The following is a 22,098-nucleotide window of genomic DNA, read 5'->3' on the forward strand; positions in this document are numbered from 1 at the left end:
GGTATATCTCTCCATCTGTTTGTATCATCTTTAATTTCTTTCATCAGTCAATCAATGTGATAGGCCATATTAACAAATTGAAGGATAAAAGCCATATGATCATCTCAATAGATGTAGAAAAAGCTTTCGACAAAATTCAACACGCATTTATGATAAAAACCCTCCGGAAAGTAGGCATAGAGGGAACTTACCTCAATGTAATAAAGGCCATATATGACAAACCCACAGCCAACATCGTTCTCAGTGGTGAAACACTGAAACCATTTCCACTAAGATCAGGAACAAGACAAGGTTGCCCACTCTCACCACTATTATTCAACATTGTTTTGGAAGTTTTAGCCACAGCAATCAGAGAAGAAAAAGAAATAAAAGGAATCCAAATCATAAAGAAGAAGTAAATCTGTTACTGTTTACAGATGACATGATACTATACTTAGAGAATCCTAAAGATGCTACCAGAAAACTACTAGAGCTAATCAATGAATTTGGTAAAGTAGCAGGATACAAAATTAATGCACAGAAATATCTTGCATTCATATACACTAATGAAAAATCTGAAAGAGAAATTAAGGAAACACTCCCATTTACCATTGCAACAAAAAGAATAAAATACCTAGAAATAAATCTACCTAAGGAGACAAAAGACCTGTATGCAGAAAACTATAAAACACTGGTGAATTATTTTTTACAAACATAGTGAGAAACTACTCAGCATCCAGATGAAGCATTAAGAAGGTAATAGCAATATAGGTGACTAAGGCATAAGGAAACTTAAAATCAGTGAGAAAAATAAGCAAGTTACATTAATGAGCAGTACAACAAAATTGAAATTAATAAAATTAGTATGTTTGTTTAAGCTGCAACAAGAATAAGAGTTGCAACTGAGATAAGAGTGATTATGTGCTGAAGGTTATGTTGTGTATAATAATTGTAAGGAAAACAAATGAACTACTACTCAGTAGTAAATTTTATATGTACATGTTTTTAAAATTTAAAGAAACATGTAGGCTTCCTTCAATTTACACAATACATTTTATAGAAGATGGCCTCTGAGCTTTGTTTTGAAGGTTTATGGGGAGTTTGCAGAGAAACAGAGGAACTGCAAAGGCATAAAGATGTCAGAAAGCATGGAGTTATAGGGAACCCCAAGTTATTTAGTATGAATGGACTGAAGTTTATTTGAGAGAGGGGCAGCAGGAGATGAGGCTGGAGATAGGGCTAGATAAAGAGAGAATATAGGTCATATTCCTAAGCTTAGGCATTATTTTGTTGTTAAAGGGAGACAATGAAGGGTTTTGCACACTTTAGAAAGACTATACCTGCTGCAATTAGTCGATGCATTTGAAAGAAGTAAAACTGGAAAAGTCTGGGCTAGTGAGGACACTGTGATACAAGTCTGTTAGAATGAGGACATGATCTATACAGCAGTACAATATGAATGAACTGGATAAGCTGAATTTTGAGTGGTTTTAAGGAAAAAGAATCCAAATAATTTAATGATTAGATGGAAGGTGGACAGGGTCAAGGTCATTCCAGATTTTTGTCTTGGTTAATTAGATAGAAGATGGTGCAAGTGTCCAAAATAGGGAACACGGGTTTGGGGGACTGGCTAATGAGTTCAATTTTACATGTTGAGGTAGAGAGTCTAGTGATTCAAGCTTGACAATGGGATATATGAGTCTGAGCTCAAGCAGGACTAAAGTGGAAGATATTGGGCTCTATATTACCTAGGCAGAAATTAAAATTACTAGATGAGATTATTTCACGAGAGTATATAGTGAAATAGATCTCAGTGAAACACTTGATGGAACATAAAAATTTTAAGGAGCAGGTAAACAGAGAATTCAAAAAGGAGATGATAAATTACAGCTAGACAAGAGAAAAATCATCAGGAGGGAATGGAGTTATGGAAGCCGGTGAGTAGATTGCATCAAGAATCAGGGGTGCCTAACTCACCATAGAGGGTAGAGGCATTGTGATTGAAAAGTGTCCATTGAATTTGGCATTCAAGGGGCCATTGGTGATTTTTGTAAGGCCAGAATTAGGGGTGTAAGGGTAGACACCAGATAGCAAGAGGGTTATGAATAAATGGGAGGTAAGGACAAGAGGAAAATTAAGAGTTCAGACCCTTCCTATTTAGAATGACTTCTAGGATACCATTATAGGTGAGGGGCTCATTAGAAATGCAGAATCTCAGACCCCATCCCACTACTTAGAATCTTCATTTTAATATGATCTTCAGGTGACTCGTGGAGGCTTGGTTTAGATTAGACTTTCAAAAAGAATGCTGAGAATGGAAGGAGATAGGGAGGGAACTAGAGGGACAGGAACTAGAGGGACAGGATGACAGGTGTGTGAATGTACATGAAGGTTAAGGAAAATGAGCCTTTAGATGAACTGAGGTTGAAAGAAGGAACAGAAAGCTCCTTGAGGAACAAGTGTTTTGAGGTTGAGAGCATGGGATATTGGGAGTTTGAACAGGAGGAGAAACATCTCTTCCTCTAGGAGAAGAGGTTAGGAGAGACTGAAATGCTGTAGGAGGGACAGCCACCTAATGGCCTCTGTTTCATAGAGGAAGTGGAAGGGAAGGAAACTTTATGAGAGTGTGGGCAGTTCAATTAAATAGTGTTTGAAAATAGGTTTGGAATAATCACTTAAGGTAATGGGAGAACTAAACGCCCAAAGGAGTCACAACTTTACCAAGTGCTTCTAAAGGTTTAATTGAGACTGGAAATCATGAGTGTGAACAGACTAATCTACTTTTCCCAGTGATTTTCATGTGTGTGAAGATAATGAAATAAATAGCCTCACCTAAAAGCTCACTCCATCATACCTAGGTCACTTACAGCACCTAGTGCCCACTTCAGCCTACAGCATTTGTGCCTGTGAATGTTCATATCCAGGAAAACCGTCTCCTCTTTGAAATTCACCCAAATTCCCCTAAATTCAATCACTCACCCTCCTTATGTGCTCCCATGGCATTTTACTTCTACTTATATGAGAGAATTTTCAGTTTGTCTTGTGTTCCAGTCCACTATGAATATACTTGTTCTCTGTCCAGATAATGAGCATTTTGGGTCGGTGATCAAATTTATTTATTTTTTTTATTACTAGAACCTGACATTGTGTCTAGAACATTCTTGAATCTCAATTAAGTGTCAGATGATTTGCACTTTTTCTGTTCCAGACTGTAACTTGAGTTCTTATTCTGTGTCTTATTTTACTTTGTGTTTCCAGGAGCCAGTATAATATGAAGACAGCTTAGATGGTAAGTAAATTGGGTTGATTGGGTGAGTGGGTGGAGGGATGGATAGACCCATGACACATGAATGAAAACTGCAGGAAATCAAAATGATCTATGTCTTTTTTTTTCCTGAGAGGTTATATTTTAAGAAAAATGCCTTTCTGCTTTCAACAAAAAATTATAAAGACACATTTTTTCCCCAAACATCAAAGAACATCAGATTATTTATATACTAATGAGAATCATGTGGGTTATATTTTTTTTCAAAATTAAAGCTTTTTTGTTTAGAGTAAAAGGAACAGCCAGAAACAAGAACTGGATCCTAGCATAACAAAAACATTTGCTTATGTTTGAGCTGCCTATGTCCAAACTAGTAATAAACACGAGTCTAGTACTAAGAGAGCAACAACGCTGATCTGAGCCCCACCCCAGGAGGGGACAGTCAGAGTGCGGATGACAGCATTTCTGGTGGCAGTGGAACAGGGAAAAGGAGGCGTGGGAATTTCCATTATTGTACCTAAAAACCCCACAAAGCCTCTGCTGTAGTCTCTTCTGGACTATCAGGTTCCGATATTATTGCTTTTGTGAGGTTGAGAGTAGGAATAAGCCACTTGGAGAGGGTGCCTGGTGTGTAGACAGGGATCAGTAAAAGTGCGTTAACTGACAGTCTCTGGGCCTCAAGACTGGGAAGTCTCACAGCAGACACTGCTGGTGCCCCGAGGCACTTTCTCTCCATAGGAAAGGCTGTTTACTGGGAAAACTTGCCATCTGTGATTCTCTATCAAGAGTTATGGGCTTTTGTGGGGGGGGGGTTGGGGGTTTTTTTGGTGGAGGGGGGTTGCTCTTGGGTTTTTGTTTGTTCATTTGTTTTGGTTTTGGCTTTGGTTTTGTTTCTTCTGACCAGGAAAGCATGCTCAGCTCCCACACAGGGTGACCTAGAAGTGCTGGATGGTTAATGTCTCAATAAACAGTTTACAGCAGATGACAGACTTCTGTAGATGAACACCTCAGCTTCTTTTCCCCTTGACTGAGGTAACTCTGGGATGTATTCTACACTGTATCCCAGATTCCCCAGTAGAAATAAGCTCCAGTTGCTCACATTGGCAACTAGCTTGGTAGCACACTATACGTTGTCTTATTTTCTTACATGTCTTATCTCCAATCCTTTACCAGTGCTCCTGGAATCACCTCTCAAATGAACTACTTGCCCATAACTCCTTTCCTCATGCTCTACTTCTTGCAGAACCCAAATCAAGAGAAGTCTGTATGTATCAGGTGCATTGTTAATTATTGAGAAACAGAGAGGTGCCTTCAATAAGATAAAGGCCAATTGAATGAGATCAGTCACAGAGGAGCCTCTATGAGGACAGATGGAGCTGGTGGTCTCTCAAAGCGGTCATCTAAATACCAGTAGTGAATTGTATTTTATTTCTGTTACCTTTATGCTTCCCTTTATAATGTTTTGTTAAATGTGCCAGGCTAGCATCAAATATACCATGGATAATTGAGAGAAGGATTTGTGCCCACTCTGTGATAGAGTAGAAGAATTAAAAGTGATTATCCCTGAGGCAATTTTGGGGGTGGCCCTGGGGACTGGGAAGTTCTCCAAGGGGAAGGTAAACCCAGAGTGATATGAATTAGAGCAGCTAAGTCATATTGCCCTTCCTCGTGGGAAGATGCTTCTACCACTGTAAACCTGGACTATTTCAGATTAAGGGAATCATCAGATTTCTTTAGGGTGGCCCCCAAATTAAATGCATCTTATACATTCACACAGAACCAAGTCAATGCCCTACTTCTCTATTCTGTACTATTCTTCACCTCTTCTCTATCAACATTCCTCTCACTGCCCCATCTCCATTGCCCTGCTACCTTTCTACTGCTCCAACCTCATTCCTCCCTGATTATATAGACTCAGAACATTTTTAGTCCTATAAATCATATAACTCAGTCTTTCATGTTTTTAAAAGCTCGTTTTCCATATTACTATTTCAGTGGGAAACATGTATTTGGCTTAAAACATTTCAGTATGTTTCATTGTTTTGCAACATGAAAACCTTATTTGTTTTCTCCAAGAAACATTTTATCAAAATATTTATTTCAAACTGTCACGTCCTTTTGTATTATTTTTCTGAGCTTTCTGCTCAGTGTCTCACAAGGTCAAAATCAAGGCTTCAGCAAGCTGTACCCTCACCTGGAGCTCAGGATACATCTAAGCTCACTGTTGGCAGAATGATGTTCTTGAGGTTGTAGAACTGAAGTCTCTTTTTCTTACTGGGTGTGAGCTGGTGGCCATACTTGGCCACTCTCAGGACAGATTATCTATATGCGCTTGACCTAATCACATGAGTCCTGTAAATCTGGGTCTAGAGGTCAGAGACAGGAGTGAAATCCATCACATTCACAGTCCTGGGGGTTATACTGGGCAAGTAAAACACAGGGTAAAGAATCTTAGAGGCCAGCAAAGAATTTTGCCTATCATGGATGAGAAACAAACGGTATAATAATACTCTGCTTATCAGGAAATAGATCTAGTGTTTTGGAAATGGTGCATATTCAATAAAACATTGTCATATATATAGTTAATGTCTCAAGAAAGAATCTTCAACAGAGGACAGATATCTGTAGATAAATATCTCAGGTGAATATATTTCAGAAGATCTAGGCCAACAACCTAGCCCTCATATTTACCATGGAAAATTCTCTTACCTTCTCTGAAATTGTTTCCTCAGCTATTAAACATGGATAATAATAATCTTTACTTGCTTTTTTTTCCTTTGCAGTATCATTGTCAGAATCAATGTGATAATTTAAGTATGTATTATAAGTCTCAATTCACAAGGCCAGACAAGCAAGAAATATCAGAATACTTTATATTGTGGTAATGTAATTATATAATACATTATATGATTTAATCAGCTTAATTTTATCTTCAAATCCCCATCAAATCAGCAAGGAAATCACTTCACTCACTTTGGGGGCTCCCCTACCACAGCATAGTGTGGAGGTCCTAGAGTCTTATGCAGAGTCAAGGTCATGGAGATCACATCTCCAGTCAAACTGCACATTAGTGATCCCATTGTCCCTATGGCAACCTTCTTCATTGACCCTGGGATGCTAAAGTGCTGGGAGCTGGACCAGCAATATACTGCAGCCAGACTGTTGTAAATCACATTCCTCAAACACAAAATTCTCCCCCACCCAAGTCCTGCATCTTTTTTTTTTTTTTTGCGGTACGAGGGCCTCTCACTGTTGTGGCCTCTCCCATTGCGGAGCACAGGCTCCGGACACGCAGGCTTAGCGGCCATGGCTCACGGGCCCAGCCGCTCCGCGGCATGTGGGATCTTCCCAGACCAGGGCACGAACCCGCGTCCCCTGCATCGGCAGGCGGACTCTCAACCACTATGCCACCAGGGAAGCACTATTTGTAAGATTTTTAACAAGTGAAGAAAATGTTTCCAATATTTCTTAAATGTGCAGAGATTAATGTTTCAGAGTAAACACATGCAAAACACTTTCAGAAACAAAATCATTTAACCTGGAAAAACTTCTTAACATTCTTTTTCAAAATGATTTTTCCATAGCAAATATTTGTTTGAATATCAATTTTGTTTAGAATAAATACGTGATTTTTTAAAAATCCATTAGTTGTCGTACTAGTGATATCCATTTATCATCAACAAATTTGGAATACTCTTTTATGTAGAAGAATTAAAAAATGGGCAGAGGATCTGAACAAACATTTTTCCAAAGAAGACATACAGATGGCCAACAGACACATGGAAAGATGCTCAACATCCCTAATCATCAGAGAAATGCAAATAAAAACCACAGTGAGATATCACCTCACACCTGTCAGAATGGCCATCATCAAAAAGACCACAAATAATAAATGTTGGTGAGGATATGGAGAAAAGGGAACCCTAGTTCACTGTTGGTGGGAATGTAAATTGGTGTAGCCAGTACGGAAAACAGTATGGAGATTCCTCAAGACATTAAAAATAGACCTACCACATGATCCAATAACTTCACTCCTGGGCATATACCTGAAGAAAGTGAAAACACATTCGAAAAGATATATGCAGCCCATGTTCATAGCAGCATTAATTTACAATAGCCAAGATATAGAAGCAACTTAAGTGTCATCAGTAGTCAAATGGATAAAGAAGATGTGGCATACATATATTTACATGTATATTATATATATAAAATGGAAAATTATATACATTTTATATATATAATGGAATATTACTCAGCCATAAAAAAGAATGAAATTTTGCCATTTGCAACAACCTGGATGGACCTGAAGCATATTATGCCTAGAGAAAGTTAGACAGAGAAAGACAAATAGAGTATGTTGTCACTTATATGTGGAATCTAAAAAATGAAACAAAGGAATGAATATAATAAAACAGAAACTGACTCACAAATGTAAAGAACAGACTAGTGGTTACCAGTGGGGTGAGGGAACGGGTGGGCCAAGATAGGGTAGGGGATAAAGAGGTACAAACTACTATGTAGAAAATAAATTAGCTACAAAGATATAGCACAGGGAATATAGCCAATATTTTATAACTTTAAGTATACTCTATCCAAATATTGGATCACTATGCTGTACACTTAAAGTAATGTAATATTGTAAATCAACTATACTTCAGTAAAAAAAGAAGTGTGTAGATTAGCTTTAAGCCCAACACTTAGAAGTTTCTTTAAAGTATTTTGTGTTTCCAGTTGTAACATGTTTATACAGAATATTTTTATGACTACTCCCTATCTCAATAGCCAGAAAGAGAAAAACAACTATCATATATTAACACATATATGTGGAATCCAGAAAAATGGTACAGATGAACCTATGTGTAGGGCAGGAATAGAGACATAGATGTAGAGAACGGACATGTGGACACAGTGGGGGAAGGGGAGGGTGGGACGAATTGGGAGATTAGGTTTGACATAAATACACTACCATGTGTAAAATAGATAGCTGTGGGAACGTGCTGTATAGCACAGGGAGCTCAGCTCAGTGCTCTGTGACGACCCAGATAGGTGGGATGCAGGGGGTGGAAGGGAGGTCCAAGAGGGAGGGGATATAGGTATACATATAGCTGATTCACTTCATTGTACAGCAGAAACTAACACAATATTGTAAAGGAATTATATTCCAAAAAAAAAAAAAAAACCAAGGCATCTAGAAATAGTAGACTCTTTAAAATACTTCTTTTTTGTTTGTTTTTATTGGAGTAAGATTGCTTTACAATGTTGTGTTAGTTTCTGCTGTACAATGAAGTGAATCAGCTATATGTATACCTATATCCCCTCCCTCTTGGACCTCCCTCCCACCCATCTAGGTCGTCACAGAGCACCGAGCTGAGCCTCCTGTGCTTTATAGCATGTTCCCACTAGCTATCTATTTTAAGCATGGTAGTGTACATATGTCAATCTAATCTCCCAGTTCATTCCCACCCTCCCCTTCCCCTTGTTTTTATACAGAGTATATTCTCTAAGAGTTTATGCAATCTAAGCATTTCTGGATTTACGCACCCTTTTGTCTAAATAGCTTACCTATGAAGAAATCAGGAAATGATGTTCTCTCCTCAACATTTCCCTGGAATCCCTTTGAAAAATTCCAGTGTAAAACAGCTGCTTAATCAGTGGTTACAATTCACGGTTATTTCCACAAAACGTTGTTTTTACTAAGGAAATAATTTTCTGCTAAGAATGCGCCATCTCTGCTACATCTTTCCTTTGGTGGTTTATTAAAAAAAAATAGTTCTTTGTGTATTTCATATTGTAGTCTGGTTGTGTGTCTTAGTATTTTATATGTTAGACAAAGGTAGAGATATTTATTTTTATATGTTCTGACGACTTTCCTCAGAATTCCTCATACTAAATGTGAGAGAGTCAAGGCACCAGGGGCCATCTGGATGACAAGTCTTAATTTCTTTGATTGGACATCTTTAGAATTTATATTTTACTGATTAATTTTTTATTACTAAAAAAATTCAAGTTGTATACATAGAAACAGAAACAAATGTTTTAGTGTTTCTCCCTGTGATCAAAGTCCTGTTCTACAGACCCTCTGGTGTAGCAACCCCACTTTGAAACCACTCCTCTCTCTTATAAACTCCTCCTAGGCAGGGACGAAAGTTTTAGTCATTTTGTAAACCTACATCCAAGTTCAGTGTTTGGCACAAGCTAAATAGCTGTTTATGGAACTAAAAAAACCTGAAATATTAGATACTGATTAAGTTATATATACTCTTACTCTTTCAGAAGAGAAAATTTTGCCTGGTTTACTCAATTTATTTTCCAAGGTTCATTTCACTCACCTTTTAATGACACTGATTATAGATATAGCAGTGTTTAACAGTAACACAAATTTCATTACGGTGAGCTGTATTTTATTAAAGTTCTTAAGAAGAAGCACTCCCCAAATACCTGAAATCTGATTTAGAATGCTACAAATATCTGCTTTATTTAAAAGGGAGACTCTAAGCATTAAAAAAAAATATTGTACTATTTTCAGTGCCTTTTCCTGTATTTAAGGAAGAAGAGTCAAACCACAAAACCATATTGATATGTGTGCTCTCTTAGATATTTAATGACTACCACCAAAACAAATAATATTTCTTTGCTTCCACTTAATAATATTATTAGGTTTAGTCTCTGAAAACATATCTGAAATTTAAGACTTCTCCATTATTAACCACTGTTTATTGGCCTTAAATAATAGACTTGGAGCTATTAAAAAAAAAAAAAAAGGATAATTTCTACCTTAAGGGTTTAGGCTATGCGACTTAGACCAAGAGCTGAATGGAATTGATTCAAGGTAGAGATCCAATTTTAGCTTCATTTGTAGTTCACAGTCGCAATTATAAGGAGACAATAACCCCTAGGTTATGACACTTGAAATTCCAGATTCCACCCAGTCCATATTTATGGAGCACCCATTGTGTGGAAAATGCTGTAGTGGCACCATGGATAGCAAAGAAACAAAGTAAGCATTTTATTACAAGAAATGAACAATTCAGTTGCGACATCACTGTGTCACACCCTCAATATTATGCTAGTCACTCTGATAGGTAATTGAATGGAATATTAATAACTGAACTAACTCAAGTATTTTTATTTTTCTATGATATTAAGGTCTCATCCCTGATTCTGTCACACCCTAAATGCTGACTGCAACATATTGATGATCCTGACAAAGGTTGTTCATCATTTCCATCCCAGGTCTTTGGAATGCTAAGGCAATTTCCCAGCTTCTATTTGCTTGAAAATTCTTAGTTCCCTTCCATAAAACAGTGAGTGCGAATTAGGGCCTGGTTCCCAGAAAGCAAACTGAAACTCTCAAATAAGGAAGGAGAAAGGAAAGCTCTTCCAACATTTTTAGGAGGGTGCCTCAAGAAAAAAAGCAATAACCAATGATAAGTGAAAGGGCTATCCCCGACTAGAGACTAATATGCATCATTGAGCAGAATATATTACTAGCAAGCATGCCAGGAGTAACTGAAGATCAGGTCTAGAAAGACAAGATTGTCAGGAAACCAGCACCAATTAAATGCACATCCCAAAATGGAAGCAATTACACTAGTGTTGCAAGAAGGCTGAGCATATATCTGGGTAGATGTGTGGAAGCCTATTTGAGGGAGTTTTGATCTGTGGCTTGGGGGAAGGAGGTATCATATTAACATTTTGGTGGAGCTGGGACAAACAGCAGACTACCCAAATTTATTTTTGGAACTCTCACCATAAACAAGGCAGAATAACTACAAAGCCCAGTCCAGGGTGGGGTAGGGGAGGTGTGGCTGGGAGATCCCAGTAATAAGATGGAAAAATAGTTTTAGGAAGTCGTCATGGAAGATAAACAATGAATAACTGGGGACGGTGTTTCCCCTGAAAGCAGAGGATATTCTCATGTCCAAAACCCAGAGAGGAAGTAGTGACTTAGAAAACAAACATTCATTTGATAAGAGACAAAGCTTTCTCTTTGTGCTTGGCCTTAATTTGGAAACATGGAGACATTAGCGCACTAACTGGCAGAGTGGAAAGGGAGTTAGAAGTCACCTCCTGCAACATTTATTTGTTTTTTTGTTTGTTTATTAATGAATACAATGAATAGACATTATGTACATACAGCCCTAGACTGGGAACAGTAACATATTCTTTACATCACTGAGGTTATATTTTTCTGGGGGAGACTTCATTGACACATAAATAATGTGACTATATCTGAGATATAGTCTCAGATAATGACGGAGGCTATTAAGAAAATAAAGTAAGGTAGGATGCGAGCATGAAGGGGCAGAGGATAAGGGGGCGGGCCATTTCAGGGAAAGTAGTCAGACAATAAGGAGAAGAGGACTTTAAGGGGACTTTAATGTGAAGAAGTGAACTAGGCAGAGCCTCTGGGGACAGAGTGTTCTAGATGAGGAAACAGCAAATGAAAGGCCCCAGAGGCAGGCATGTGCTTGGTGTCCTTGGGAGAGAAGAGGTCAGCGTGGAGGGAGTTGGGGCTGGGAGTGTCCAAGGTGGCTGCAGAAGTCTGCAGCAGCTGTGTCCTGCAGGTCTTCACAGTGTAGTTTAAGGAACTGGGTTTTTTTCCAGGCGCTGTGGGAAGCAGCGGAAGGTTTTGAGCAGCAAGCAATGTGATCTGATTTAATTCTTAAAGGTTATCTCAATTTATTTTTTTGCTTTGTAATGAGAGCTACAGCTGGATCTCTAATACCCTACATCCCTTTCTTATCACTGATATCACTGCAGCACAGAGCATATGCCAAATATTATCCTAAATATTATTCCAGAAATACATTCTTTCGCAGATTCTTTACAGAGGAAAATTTTAGAGAGATAATGAATAAAAACAATCCTTAAAGATGAATTCCATGAAGAAAAACTTTCAAGGTATAAAATGTTCCCAAAGATAGTAAATTTCTTCTGATGGTAGAAGATCTAGTAACAATGGAGTATACTTTTCTTTTGAAAAAAAAAATTGGCGCCAAAAATTCTTAAAAGATGATCAGAATCAAAATAACCCACTGGACCAGAATTCTGGCAAGAGATGGATGTTTCCTGACTCAGAATCTGTTCCTCAGTGTTCTCTCAGTCACTGTTGCCTTCTTTTTGGCACATTTCCTATTGCACATTTCCTATTACACTTTTCCTATTGCACATTTCCTATTGCACTTTCGCTGTTGTACATTCCCTATTGCACATTTCCTATTGTGAATTTCCTATTGCACTTTTCCTGTTGCGGCCAAGGACACTGCTTATTTGCCCCCAGGTCAGACACGATTATTTGTTCAAAAGGTCCCATTCTACATACTTCTTTCCTTTTCATTCAGGTCAGTCATTTGGCCATGTCTCTACTTGTCCAAACACCTAGTCAATTCTCACTACCAATAAATATAATCTTTTGATCATTTCTGTGCCTATACTAAGAACTATATTCAGGATAGATAGCAAGCTCTGGAAGATAACTTTTTTCACATACAGAGAATGGGTTGAACCCCTCCCACTTAAAGCTGTGTGATGCTGAGCAAATTACCTAACCTGTCTGAACCTCAGTTTCCACATGGGACTAATTCCTACATCATAAGACTACGATTCGGGTTAAGCGGAAAAAATATACAAACTTATTTTACATTCCAGCACCCTATACATGGTAGGTATACTAAATGGTAGCTTTTATTATTTAAATGGTTAAAATAACAATTACCAGTGCAGCCTCATATTTTGATTAAAAGGAAGAACACAGTGAATCTGTAACCATTTCTGGTCCCTGAACCACCTAAATAAATTCAGAAACCCACATGCAAGGGCTTATGAGAAAGGTCAAGAACTTATATGAACATGTGGATATTTTTTAACCAAAATTTACATAAATTCACCACAAAATAGCTCAGCTTCCAAATATGTATTTTAAGAATTAAACAAAGAACATGAATAATAAAATAATATGATTCAACATTTATGAAAGAGAACAATCTCTCAAGATGACTTCTCTGTGATGGTTAGTTTTACTTACATTCCTCTGTGGGCACATTTAAGTAAAATCTTACGAAACTCAAGAAATTATTTTTCCAAGGTTGGCACCTAGATTATTTTAAAATGACATTTCTTCTTTTTTGAAAGGGGTCACTTATTTTTTTCCAAAAGAGTAAAACAGTTCCTTGGCCTTTACCTCTGAACTCTTGCCTTTCCAAAAGACATCTCCAGCAATCTGCAAACCCCTCCATATGGAATGATTTAATTTGACAAAGGACAAAAATACCAATTAACTTTATTTTAATTGACTTAACTGTGTGATGTCTGGAAAAATTGATGACGCAAAAGAAAATCTGACAAGAATGTTTCCAGATCAGAGGGAAATTGCAAAACTTTTGGCTGTGCACAAAATAGGCAAACTTTGGCAACATCCTGTAATAAACAGCAGGAGAAAATTGTTAAGTATGCAACAATTTATTCAGGACAATTTTTAAAAGGTTTCCATTAGATAAAATGGCCTTTTCATCTTTTCATTTAATCTTGAGTGCCTGTCTGTGTTTAGTATTCTTCACAATGAGCTACTAATTAGAACCAGACCTAGTACAAGCATCTCTGAAATTCTCCCCCATAACTGTTGACCTGTAACACCCTTGTGATTTCTACTGTGGGCCACGATTAGCCAAGCACTTGCCTTTGTAAAACCCTTCCTATATCAGTAGATTAGGATGGAATTGCAAACTTGACTTTTTCCTTAGCATAGAGTCTCCAAACCAGTCAGTATCACATCTGTCTAACATGCGAAAGTTGAGAATACTGAAAAGCTATTTGGTATAATGGTTCTGCGCTGGACTCCAGCACTGATCTAGATTTCCATTTTAATGACAGATTTTCCACTTATTATCTAGGTGACCTTGAGCCTGACAGTTAACCTTTTCAAACCTCGGTTTCTCACCTGCAAAATGGAATTAACAACATTAATTCCTCTAATTTAGATTTATACCAAGGATAAAAAATAAATCATGTAAAATGTTTAAGCACAGTGAGCATAATTACATTAAGCTTTACAGCCTTATCAGTTTAGAAGAAACAAAAGATGTTTTTACATACATTGGGTCAGATATATAACCAGATCAAAATTTTTTTGTTACTTTACAGGGTAGTTTAGCTGGAAAAAAAAAAATCAATCCCTTCTTGTAAACATTGGTTAGTTTTAACTTACGGAATATATGTGAATTTAGTTTCAGCACTCAAATCAGTCAAAATTGCTGGACCAGTTTTTGTCTGTAAACATTACTTCAGGTAGACTTGATTCTAAAATCACAACATTTTGTCGTTTATTTGTGAAGCCTAATTCAACCACAGTCAGGGAACCGGGAATTACCAACTATAAGAAAAATAATACATTAATTTTTGTTTAGGCTCCTCTTATTATATTTATTTATTCAGACTGGTTTACCCACTTAAAAAATTGTGAAATGGGGCTTCCCTGGTGGCGCAGTGGTTGAGAGTCCGCCTGCCGATGCAGGGGACACAGGTTCGTGCCCCGGTCTGGGAAGATCCCACATGCCGCGGAGCGGCTGGGCCCGTGAGCCATGGCCGCTGAGCCTGCGCGTCCGGAACCTGTGCTCCGCAGCGGGAGAGGCCACAACAGTGAGAGGCCCGCGTACCACAAAAAAAAAAAAAAAAGGTGAAATGATTTGTAAAGGGTTCCCATGTCTTAAGAAATTTATATATATTGAAAGGCATGAAGAAAATAAAACCACACCCCTAAAAAGAGGGAAACTCTAGGTTCCTAGATACAGGTGACCTAAAATGATACATTCACTGTTCTCTAAAAGTCAATCAGGGAATTCCAAAGTACAGTATCTTCACACCAGACTTTCCAAAATAGTTGAATCCAATTAAGATGCGTGAAATAATTCATCTTCATGGAATGTAAAGGGGGAGCAGAAGTGATCCCAAAGGAAAAGCTTAGATGAAGTTTCTGGATGCTCTTCCAGGGACCTTCCTTCAGCAGTATCCATGAGACTTGGAGAGCTTTGGAAAGATACTTCAGAGCTGAAAATGTGCAGCACTAAAGAAGCAATTTTTACCTTTTTGACTCCTTGGTACCTCACAGAAGTGTATTCAGATGTAGCATCACTCAAGGGAAAATCAAACTTAATCACTACAGAAAACTCTTATTTCCTTGCAAGCAGTTTCATTTCTCTCTCTTCAGATGTTGCAAAATTCAGTTTAGATTTTGTATGTAATTAATCTGAACTCTTAACTTGATACCTTGAAGCATGACATGGAAGGAAAGTTTCAAACCGAAGACTTTATCTGGCTTTATAGCAACAGTTCTTCTCAATGATGGTCTGCTTTCTGAGACTTATATCTTGAAGTTTATGAATGTCAAGACAAACATGTAAGTCACGAATGCTTTTGTAGCTTGACATAATAAAAGGAGATGCTCAAAAGGTTTGGAAAATGATTAAGGCATGAATTTTACAATTCTGTGATCCCAAGTAATTTTTTTTTGTTTTTTGTGTTTTTTTGTTTTTTTTGCGGTACGCGGACCTCTCACTGCTGTGGCCTCTCCCATTGTGGAGCACAGGCTCCGGACGCGCAGGCCCCGCGGCCATGGCTCACGGGCCCAGCCGCTCCGCGGCACGTGGGATCTTCCCGGACCGGGGCACAAACCCGTGTCCCCTGCATTGGCAGGCGGACTCTCAACCACTGCGCCACCAGGGAAGCCCCCCAAGTAATTTTGATACTACAGGAAAGATGATGGCAGATTGTTTTTATGCACAAGGGACAAATGTGTCAGTATTTTCATGCTTTTAATTTGTCTAAAAGAAATAATATGCTTGGCAGAGTGCTTGATATGTTATACATACATACACAAATTTATATATGACAGAAAGAAATAAAGAAAGGAAGGAATGAAGGAAGGAAAGAAAGGGAGGAAGGGAGGAAGGAAGGAAGGAAGAAGGAAAGGAGAGGAGAGTACAGGAGAGGAGAGGAGAGGAAAGGAAATGAGAGGAAAGGAAAGGAAAATGTGGGTTCAGACCATTTTCCTTTATGCCATGGTTACGAGTTGATAAGCCTTCCCTGGAAGGAGGTTTCTGAAAGACATTCCAAACTTTTACCAATGACTGATGATGTTATAGAATTCATGTTTAACCAATTTTCAGATGACACGATGTAAAGGCGGCTATCTAACCCATTGACCATCTGTCAGGTCTCTGCCTCACCACCAAAAAAAAAAAAAAAAAAAAGACAAATGGGGTGAGGAGTTGAATTTAATAGGATGTTTTAAAATTATATTTTAAATATAGAAAGGCATAGTCTCTGTATAAAACAATTTTAGAAAAATATCAAACAGGACAGAAAGCTGTAAAGTAAAACTTACAGGATTCTTTCCCCTCCTTCTGGACTCCTACTCACTTCTCAAATATAATCACTCTTCAGTGTTTCTTGACTGTCCTTTTAGATATTTTCTATGTGAATATAAGTAGAATATATAGATACACGTATATGTATATATGTATGCATATAGACTCACGCACTTAATTCTTGTTAACAGTTGCATAACAATCTATTAATAGTGCCTCTTTAATTTCTTATCGATTGAAATTCAGTTTGTTTATATGAAATGCTGAAAGAAACATCCTGATACACAGATCTTTGTACATTTATGTGAAGTTTCAAAACTGGACTTATTAGATCAAAGGGTAAAAATACAAGTGAGCTACTAGAAAATCCCTAGAAATACCCAAATTTAAATTCAGCTAAAAAAAACTCCATGCAAGAAATATAGATCTGAATAAAGTAGTCAAAATACAACACAACACAAAAATAAAATAGAGGTAACGAGACATAGAGGATACAGTGAAATAGTCTAACATATCATATTCGAGAATCAGGAAAAGAAAATTCAGAGAATATGGGAGAAGCAACCATTGCAGATAAAATGGCTGAGAAAGTTACAGAACCGAAAAAGGTATAAATGCTTAGATTCAGGAAAGACAGCAAATCTACAACTAGGGTTAACCTAATAAAACTACAGGACACCAAAAAAAGAAAATTTAAAAGCAAGTAGGGAGAAAAAAAATTGACTAATATAATATGGAAATAAAATTAGGCTGACAGTAAACATCCAAAGAGCAACACTGAAGGTAATGCTGAGAATTTAAACAAGAGCATAGGCAAGAAGCACAGGAATTTAAGTGAGAGTAAACTCGGTTTTAGCCAAAATTAAGAAGTGACTTCCAAAATAAACTAACATGAACTTAGACCTTACTGCTAAAAAGATAGGGACTATATTAGAATAAAGGGAAAGGGTTTAGAACTGGTGTACTATTTACATAAAATTACACTGGGAATGTGGGGCTTAGCTCTGTCGGTACCATCTTTGTTTCAAGTGAAGAAACTCAAGGTTCTGTTATTCCAGGAGCAGGTGAAGGTATTGGGGATATTTAACAGAAGTAACAGATAGAGATCATGATAGTTATTTTTAAATAGTTGTCAATTTGAATGGCTGCCACACAGAAGACTGTATGGGGTAGATTTGAACAATCGCTACACAAAATGGTAAGTAAATATGCCCTGTACATGGGAACGACATGTGCATTGTCATATTTTGAGGAAAAATGACCTGATTATTAGAACTAAACAGAAATGTTCGAGTGAACTCTTCCAGAAGATAGTGAGATCCCTATTATTGCAGATATTCAAAGGAAAAGCTAGAACACCCTTGGCGAGTAGGCTATAGAGAGAATTTAAGAAGTATATGAAAAAAAATGAGCTTTAAGTTTTACATTAGTTGGCTTGGAAGGATTTGAGCATCCACTGAGGGTGACTCTCTGGAATAAAAATAGAAATGAGTGGAAACCAGCTTTCATAAGGTCCCATCTTACCCAGCAAAGACCTCTGCCTGGCTACACCATCCAATAATCAAAACTATCAAAAAGCAATTGTTAAATATTGACCTCTTTTCTAAGCTTAAAAGAAAACAGGGTCCCTCCTATTTATATGGATTTTTAGCTTTAAAATCTGTTAGGTGCACTTACTCAATTTCTTCAGCCCTGTGACTAGAGTCAAAGAAAAAAATATCGAAGCTCTAATGGCCAATGACAATATTGGGAGTGCAGATTTCCATATTTTCAATCCGGTACTTTGTGTTCTACAGTATATTATTTCTTTTGATAAAGTTAGATCATTTAGTGGAGCAGGGGAAAGGGCACTTTTTGAACTACTGAATCAAAATTCTATAAAGCAGAGATGGCACTAAACTTAGGAGAGCTGTTGATCGATGGAATCAGCCCTGGATTTTAGTGCTCGCTCTGCCATTTACTAATTTACTAGCTGTGTGACCTTAAGCAAGTTACTTCATCTCTCAAAGCCTCAGTTTTCCTATCTATAAAACAAGGGTCATGGTAACTATCTTGCAAGGCTCTTGGGAAGTTTAAACAAGAGGGAAAAATCCTAGCTCAGTTCTAGTACAGAGTTAGTACTTGTCATGTGCTAGTTTTCTTCTCTGCAACTAATTATCGATTTGTTTTTAAACAATGAACAAAATAGTTTCACAAGACTAAGCTGCACGAGGGTAAGAACCAAATCTGGTTGTTTACCATTGCATACTCAGGGCTTAGCACAATGTAGGCCCTCAAAAATAAGCTAATATTATAATTTACCACATATAGATTATATCACTAATTTGAAAAAGATGTTAAGATTAAAATTTCCCTGCCACTTTATGACTTGAATTAGTATGCTAAAGCAATGATACTGTCTCAAAATTAGGTTAAAAAAGTAGCACTTTTGTACTTTGAATACTAGGTCTCAACAGAAGCTAAATTTTCTTATCTTCCAATGCAAGGAGGCCAAATATTCTATAGGACAACTTCTTGGGACAGGCCAAAACCCCAAGGGCCCCAACATCTGACCAACAAAAGCTGCCTTTTAAGTGTGTATTTGTAGATGTCATTTACAAAAACCAACTTCCCATTTCAGCATGAGTCGAGGACCACGTTTTCGACAAAACCCATCTGGTTTATATTTCACTTCAAAATGTAAAACCAGGTGTCTTTCATGTGTGTTTAATTTTAGAGGGAGGGAGTACCACAAGACACGGAATGATGTGAAGTGGTTTAATAACACAGATAAAGGATACTGTATTGCCCAAATACAATCACTTCTTGTTCTTATTGTTGTTGGTATGGACTGAACTTAAATTTTCTTTCAAATTGTAAGCTTGGGATATCAGACCTGATTTTAGGCACAAATTGAGCTCACGTACATTCATAGAGGATTCATAGTAGACTGTTTACAATCAATGAGAATTCCTGAAAGTAGACCAGAAAAAAAAAAAGAGAGAGAGAGAGAAGGAGAGAGGGAAAGTGGAGTCAGAGAGAAAGATCCTTCACTATAACATCTTTATCAAACAATTAGTCATCCTTGAGGAATGTTGTTCAGTTTCTTTGATAGCATGAAATTTAAACAAAAGAATAAGTATTACACTAGTTACAGAAATCAAGCTGTCTTGGGGGAAAACTTTATGATAAATGAAAAGCAATTTCATCCTTTATACAGAGTGCTATAAAATGATTTCCATTGGGAGAATGAGTCCACTTTTAATTAAAATAGAGCACATGCTTTGAGTCCAATACAGTGTTTCCATTCTGTCTCCCCACCCCCATCATCAGAAAATCACTAATCATATACAGCTCTCCTAGTGTTAACACAGTATATGACATTTTACATGCTAAAGCAAGTACTTACCACCAAGTGACCGCCAAAGAGAGATTTCTTATTTTGTGGAATCACTAACACTCAGAAATATACTTAACTTTTCTTGGAAACGTGAATCAATAATGATATTTCTTGAGTATCCTAAAATAGAAGTTGACATAGACATGACAGAACAGACATGTATGATCTGTGTGGAATTAGGACAATACTAATTAAGCCTATTTTAACTAATTAATAAATTAACTAACATATTTTAAAAAACTAAAAGTGTGATTTATTATAGGGCAACCAGCTCTGAATCTAAAATTCCCTTTCAAAATTGTCTTGAAACTATATATTCTGCTTTTAAGGGACAAACTTTCAAGAAATACAGTCCTTAGTTGGCAATCACAAATCCTCTCTCTGTGTTTCTTAGCTGAAAGATAACCCTTCCCAGAATGCAAAGACACAAAGGTCAAGTTTACCAAGCACAATGACTCATATCATGTTTTAAACAATACCTCTTTATTATTTTACTATGTGCTTTGTAAATAATCAATACGAAACCACAAGAAAATATGTTGGTTCAAGATATTTGTGCAGAGAGAGCTCAGATACCTTCGTGCATTGGGTGACTCATGGTTACCGGATTGGGCCGGGGAGGGGCATGAGAACTCTCTGGAGCCACCTCTGGGGTGTGTCCATCAGCTTCCACTCGTAGGTTAGAGAGGTGCAGCACCATGTTTCTATGCATTAGTCATAGACCTGACAGCCTTTCAGGGAGCTCAGCTTTGTGTTCAACTCAACCCTGCAATGCCAGCTCCATGGCTTAGTAAGGATGTGACACTAAGAGATAACTTCACTACTTTGAACTTCAGTAATAAGTATTAGATAAGATAATGCATTACCTGCCCTTAGCTCACTGTCTGGTCCATAGTAGGCAATCATTGTATTAGTCGTAGTACTATTAGTATTATTTTTATTAACCCCCCAACCCAAGGTGAAGATTGTTGCTTAATAGGGCCTTATCAGAGTGCACAGGGTCAAGTATAAGCATTGTCAACCAACAAACTCAGACATTTTCAGTCATGTTGAAATTATAGAGTAAAGAAACACACTCCTACAAGCTAATTAAGATTAAGGGTCACATTTCCTCTGAAGGAAAGCAGAAATATATTGGACTTTTCTGCCTATCCCAGTTTAAAGACTAAAAGCCTTATTAAAAACAGAGTAAGTAATGACTTTTCATTAATTTGATTTATTTAGATGTAAAGAAACTGGAGAAATGCACATCCTGGACTTATTATGTATCACAAACTCCTGAACTGCAGAAAGAATGAGTAAGTATATAGTCCATACTCCAGAAGCAGGAATCAATGTTTTAAAGGTTGAAACTATTTCACTTAAACCCTAACACATGGAAAGGATTTTTTCCAGATACACAAAATAAAGTTTGATAATGGAAATGCAACACAACCCTAAGGTGAACTTGGTAGGTAAGCCAAGATTCAGGAGGGCAGAGAGTCATTTCCTTATGACTGATTCCTCATCTACCTAAGTCCCTTGGAGATCTGCAGAGCTTGTAGTAGTCAACCAGCAGCAGCTGGGTTGATTAACAAAGACATTCATTGGATAAACATTTATTGAGTCTCTATTACATAGCCAGACGCTATGCCCGACTGTAGAGAAACAAAGATGGCTGAGATGCTTCTGCTGCAGCCACCTTAGAGTGCTACAGCATCCAGTGGCCCTAGAAACATGCAAACGAGGAGTTACTGTACAGCATGGCCACAAGAGTTCTCAAAGAGCTGCCAGAAGGCAAGGTGCCAGGTACACCTAAGGCAGGGGCACCCCAGTCTACCCAATGGAGAAAAAAGATTTTGCTGAGGTTGTAGCACTTGAACCAGTAGATTTGGAATAACTGCCTAGGAGAGTCTTAGGGGCAGCAGTCTGTCACAAGTGGCTGGCTTGAAATTGTATTTGCATAGCACTTCATAGATTGATAAACTGTCAGGTGTTCACAGAGAGAAAATATGGAAGGGACGTGGCCAATATGCGGGCGGGGCAGTGCCGAAGTCACTCCAACTCTCTCTCCCCTCAAGTAACTTCAGCTGAGTGCTTAAAGATGAATAGAGGTAAGATTGAAATGATAA

At 37.6% G+C, this 22,098-nt stretch overlaps 1 protein-coding gene across 1 annotated transcript in view; it reads left to right on the forward strand.

The window, feature by feature from the left end:
* ANGPT1 (angiopoietin 1) overlaps positions 1–22,098 on the forward strand; it is a 476,344-nt gene that overhangs the window by 385,779 nt on the left and 68,467 nt on the right. The window contains exons 9-10 of the transcript XR_013824499.1: positions 3,238–3,268; positions 21,212–21,285. The gene's annotated coding sequence lies outside the window, so the exon portion shown is untranslated. The remainder of the gene's footprint in view (positions 1–3,237; positions 3,269–21,211; positions 21,286–22,098) is intronic.

This window comes from Stenella coeruleoalba, assembly GCF_951394435.1.
Source record: "Stenella coeruleoalba genome assembly, chromosome: 17".
Lineage (NCBI taxonomy): Eukaryota > Metazoa > Chordata > Mammalia > Artiodactyla > Delphinidae > Stenella > Stenella coeruleoalba.